The sequence below is a fragment of the Salvia splendens genome, chromosome 18, assembly GCF_004379255.2.
Source record: "Salvia splendens isolate huo1 chromosome 18, SspV2, whole genome shotgun sequence".
Lineage (NCBI taxonomy): Eukaryota > Viridiplantae > Streptophyta > Magnoliopsida > Lamiales > Lamiaceae > Salvia > Salvia splendens.
In genome coordinates, this window is record NC_056049.1 from 17,229,649 (window position 1) to 17,235,391 (window position 5,743).

Below are 5,743 nucleotides of genomic sequence, written 5' to 3' on the forward strand. Positions count from 1 at the left end.
CGAAAAGTTAGGCCATTTGGTGCAGTTCACTCAAAATTTTATTTGCTTTTCGTCGTCAATTTAGGTAGGTCAATTCAGGTAAACAAACTGACATTTTATTATAAAATGAATATATAAAAAGTAAAATTTACTTTTAACTAATTTATTTTCTTATTTTTCTTCAAAAAATAACACAATTTCTTAAAACTCGTGTCGAGTCAAAATGAAATTATAAATAGCAGGCGGATGGAATACTAAATTCTTATTTTTATGATCAATTTAAAAATCGGTATATAAGAGCATCACCAACTATTTACAATAAACTCAAACTCATTTTACTGTAAATGTCACATGAAATATGATTTTGCTCCAACCATTTACACTAAACTCAAATCTAAAAAAGTATTTCTCATCAACTAACTTTTTATACTTTTCAATCATACCTATATATTTATCTAAATTACATACTAACCTCGTTACATTGTCAATATCTTAAATTAAATAAAATAATAATATAAGATTTATTAATTACTCCATATAACTAAATATGAAATCTATTATTTATTACTAATATTTAACAATTTTTTGTTATATTTGATAGCATATTTGGTTTGAATAATATTAATGCATATATAGTATATTAATGTACGCATAGTATATTTAATAGCATATTTGTTTCTCTATATTTGATAATAATGTACGTACTGTACTATTTAATTAACTAATAAAATAATTGATTCCATAGATTTATATTTACTATAATTTATTAATCTATCTAATAAAATTTGATAAAGTAACGGCTCTTAGTAAAATAATAGTACTAAATTATTTTTTTCCAATTATGTTGAGTAATATAATACTACTATGGGCCAGTCCACTATTTAATAGCTAATCAAATATTAATAAGATTAGATTAGGTTATTATTTCACCACTTCTTCTTCCCCACGCTGCTACATTCTCTCTGTAAGTTTTTAAATTTTGGTATTTTAATTTCTCTTCCTTCTCTTCTTCTATTTTGATAAATATGAATTTATTTGGACTTGAATGCAATAACTCAAACTATATAAAGTGTTAGTGCAAACCTAAAGATATGTATTTTTTCTTCAAAAAACTATAATGGAATTGGTTTTGCAGTACAATTGGAGGTATTATTCTACTGCATTTTAGATTTTGCAGTAATATTGATGATTGTCTAAATAACCAAATTGTGAGCTTGTTCTAATTTCATAACCAGATAAAAATTTATCACCGACATAACTTGGTGATTAACTTATGCAACACTACGAAACATCTTATCACAACAACTTATACAGCATCACATTATAAACGGTGAAATAATATTGTATTATAATAAATTATATTTGTTTCTCTATCTATTGAAACTGAAAATTAACCTGGAATGTATGAAGTACAATTGTAAAGGTAAAAATAGCTTTTTTACATGTTTAATGGTAAAACTGAACATTTAGCTAAACCAGACACCCTCACTGTAATTTTCTTATATTTTTAGGATTTTAATCAAATTTGAAGAGCAAAACCAGCTATAAACCATCCATAAGAGCATCCACAATAGCGCCTAGCGCACAGCTTAGCCGAGCGCCGGCGCTAGGCGGTGCAAACCATCCATAAGAGCATCCACAATAGCGCCTAGCGCACAGCTTAGCCGAGCGCCGGCGCTAGGCGGTGCGCTAGGCGATCTATTGCAACCGCCTAGCGGTTTCCGGATTAAAAAACCGCCTAGCGCTCGGCGGTTCCGTGGCGCTAGGCGATGCGCTGGGTGATCCACTCGGCGCTATTGCAGCGTCCGGATCGCCTAGCGCGAATTTTTTTTTCCGAAACACTATATATACGCGCCTTGCACGTCATGTTCATTCGTACCACTTGTTTTAACGAGTACTCTCTCTATCTAAATTTCTGTACAATATCAACAACGGTAAATGGATCTCAACAACGAGCCTACTTCATGGAGTAGCGGGTCTCAAGCTCAAACTCCCCCGGTCCCCGTGGGAAGTGGATGGAGTCAGATGCCACCATACTACAACATGTACCAGTGGCAGCAGATGATGTCCGGGATGCCAACCGGGGGGAGTCCGCCGGGGGGGTTTCAGGCGATGCCGGGGTGGGCACCCAGTGCCCAGATGATGCCGGGGTGGGCACCCGGGATGCAGATGATGCCGGGGGGTACAGGCGACGCAGGGGAAGCCGGTGAGGGGGGGGTACCGGCGACCGGGGGATCCCCGGCGACACAGGGGACGCCGGGGGACGTCTATTTCGCCCAAGTTTCAATTTTTTGACTGGTTCGTCGCACACATCGACCCCAACGGAGGCGCAGCCGTTGCCCCAATTTGACACTTTCTCCTTCGATGAATTGGGGTTAGATCTTCTCGGTGTTCCGGATGCTCCCGTTCAAACGGGGGGCGCAGGGCGGGGTCGTGGCGCCCCAAAGAAGAAAAACAAGGGGAAGAGGGTCGACGAGTCCTCGCAGCCGGGTGAGGACGACAGCTTGGTACGGAGGAGGAGGAGGGACGCGGAGAACGTCGCAAAGGCCAAGGCATGAGTGAGTGTTTGCGACGATCCTCTCGTTTCGAACAACCAGAGGATCGTCAACTTGTGGGGCAACATAGCAGCAGCCTACCAGAGGTTTTGCCCGGAGGGGAGGCGATGCACCGGGGAGGATTGCCGGAAGGGGTGGGACCGAATCAGGGCTGCGGTCTCCCGATTTTCGGGCTTGTACACCAACGCCCTCCGCATGATGAGCAGTGGCCAAACGGAGGAAGACTGCAGGAGGATAGCAGAGAAAGCCTTCCCCCTGAAGGGGGTGTATAAGGACTTCACCTACTGGAACTGCTATCTTGTGCTGAACAACTCCGAGAAGTTCCGAGTAGGTGTCGACGTTGGCTGGCCGAAGAAGCAACGACTGAACTATACCGGTGATTTCAGCGGCAGCAGCGGTGGTTCCCACGACCTCCCCGAGACGGCCTAGGAGGTCCCGACGCCTTGTTCGTTCGCTCGTCGAACTCGCCCGGTTGGGCACAGGCGGGCTCAACGGGAGGCGAGGGGGGTCGCCGGGGGTTCCCAGGAGGTCCAGTCGGCATCCCCCCTTGGCCAATCCACAACGGATCTCAAATTCTTCGCGCGTCAACTAACGCGCGCTCAGATGGTCAAGACGATGGCCGAATGGCGGGCGGCGGTGGACCCCGTGGAGAATAGTTTGCTTCAAACATTGCTCCTGAGCATGCAGGAGGATTTGGAGGCGGCAGGGAGGGAAGCCGCCGGGATTAGAGGCGGCGGCGGCGACGGAGGCGGAGGCGATGGTGCCGACAACGACGGAGGAGACGACGACGGAGTAGAGGAGTGAATTATTGTACTTTTTTGTTAATTATTGTAATTTTTTTAAATTATTGTAATTTTTTAAAATTATTGTACTTTTTAAAATTTTAATAATATTATTAATGTTTCCCATATATGTCTCGTAAATTAAATTCTGTATATTGTGTGATTGTTAATTATTTCATTTTTATATAATTGTTATTAGTGATATGGCTATTGATGTGGCTGGGCTATTTATGATGTGGCTAGGCTATTGCTGGGCTATTTATGATGTGGCAGGTGGATTTTTAGTGTTGATGATGTGGCAGAAGGAGTTTGTGGCTAGGCTATTCCTATTGTGGATGCTTAAAAGAATTTGGCATAATACAAACCACTTGATTATTTTATTGTTGTAAAATTCCGAACCAACTTAAATAATTAACATCGTACGTACAGTATTATAAAAAATATTCTAAAATACAATTTAGCGACAAAAAATCAAACTTGATTCAAAAGAGTAACGTTACACTGCAATAAGGTCAGGATCTCGAAACCACAGCCTATTAAAAACGAATAAGCACTGCCACAGTAAATAATTTAATTATAGTCAAACAAGGAGAAAATTCCAAATCCAACATAAACTAAACCCCTCAGTTAAATTAGGGAATTTACTCATCCAAAGATGTTAATTAGAATAACAACTCATCATTAATTATCCTTATAATCAATAAAAACATATAGACCCTTCTTTTTTTTCAAATTTCATTACTAACCAAATTCTTGGTCTGAAGCATAGAGTTTTTGCAATGCATAATCGCGCCTTGAATCGCATTCTGTAGCTCCTCCATCGATGACGTGTCCGGGCCGCAGAGGATTCCGGATCCGGGTCGACCCATTTGCCCGTACCCGTGCCTGTTTCTGCTGTGGCTCGGCGACGACCCCATCGAGGGCGGGCAGCTAGAGAAGCAGCTTCTCCTTCCCTTGTTATACAGCCTCAGATTGCCCGAAAACGAATGCGCGTTGACTTCTTGGCTCCTGTAGTCTTTGACCAGAGTGAACGGATCTGTCACGCTTGAAATTCTGGATGCCTTTTGCTGCGAACAAGGCTTGTGGGAGAGCTTCTCGTACAAGGGTTTGACTTTTTTCAAATACCTTCGTATGACTTCCCGGGCGCCGGAATCTTTGCGGAAGAGCTTGGGGAGGGAGAAGTATTTGGAGGGTTTTTTGGTGGTGGTGGTGGCGAGGTGTTTGAGGTCGTCGTCGGTGGCGGAGCTCGGGCGGGCGGAGGAGGAGGAGGAGGAGGCGGTGGAGTGGCGGGAGGCGGTGGTGGTGGCGGTGTCGGAGGAGGAGGAGGAAGAGGAGGAGGAGAGGAGGAGGGTGCAGACGAGGGAGAGGCGGGGGGGAGGGGTGGAGGGGGAGGAGCTTACCTTTATAGAAGAGGTCGTCGGCGGGGCAGAGATCGGCGGCGGAGGATTTGCGGGGGGAGAGGGAAATGGCGAATTCGAAGTCGGACGAGGCGGGGAAGGAGTGGGTGGGGGAGGAGGGGAGGGTGTGGGACTTGGGGGTGGGGCGGAGGCGGCGGTGGTGGGCCATGGCAGAAGTAGTGGCGCGGCTACATCATCGGAGAGTTTTGGTGGATGGATAGTTGGGAGAGGGGTGTGGGTTGCATGAATGAATGGGAGAGAAACTAGTTTAGATATTTATAAATTAAGTTACTAATGTGAGCAATTGGCGACTGATGAATTGATTATTGATGCCACTAAGAGCATCCACAATCGTGCTCTTGCCAATGAGCACGGTTGTAGACTCGGCCCCACTTTTATTCATTTTCTTAGGTAAGAGCACAACACCCACATCCGTACTTTTCCGCAAGGACGAGCACAAGGGTCCCACCATTCTATTATTCAATTTAAATAAAAACATTTTGCATAATATTAAAATTCATTAAAAAAATCGAAATAATATTACAAATTACAAATAAAATAAAAATTACATAATTAAAATCCTAAAAAATAAAAATTACATAATTAAACTCCTAAAAATTAAAAATTACATACTTAAACTCCTACAAATAAAAAATTACATAATTAAACTCCTATAAATTAAAAATTACATAATTAAAGGCTAAAAATACCCCCGTGGAAGACTATTCATCCGACGGTACTACCCCCAATTGTTTTTGGAGATCCAATATCATGGCCTCATGCGATCGAAGTTGCGCGGGGGTCATAGTTGACCTATCGGCCATATTGAGTTGGGCAAAAATCGCCCACAACGAGTTGGTGGGGGGTGGAGGTGGCCCATAGGGAACGGGAACGGGAGCAGGTTCGGGAGCATCACCGGATGGAGTCGCGGCGCGACGGTGGTTGGCCGCCGCCTTCTTCCTTCCTTGCGGAACCGCTCGGGCCGGCTACCCAAGTTAGCTCCGACAAGTTGGCTAGCCACGTCTTCGGA

General features: G+C 43.6%; 1 pseudogene; it reads right to left on the reverse strand.

Moving 5' to 3' along the window:
- Positions 1-3,852: 3,852 nt before the first annotated feature.
- On the reverse strand, positions 3,853-4,945 carry LOC121776244 (annotated as a pseudogene).
- Between the last annotated feature and the right edge of the window lie 798 nt (positions 4,946-5,743).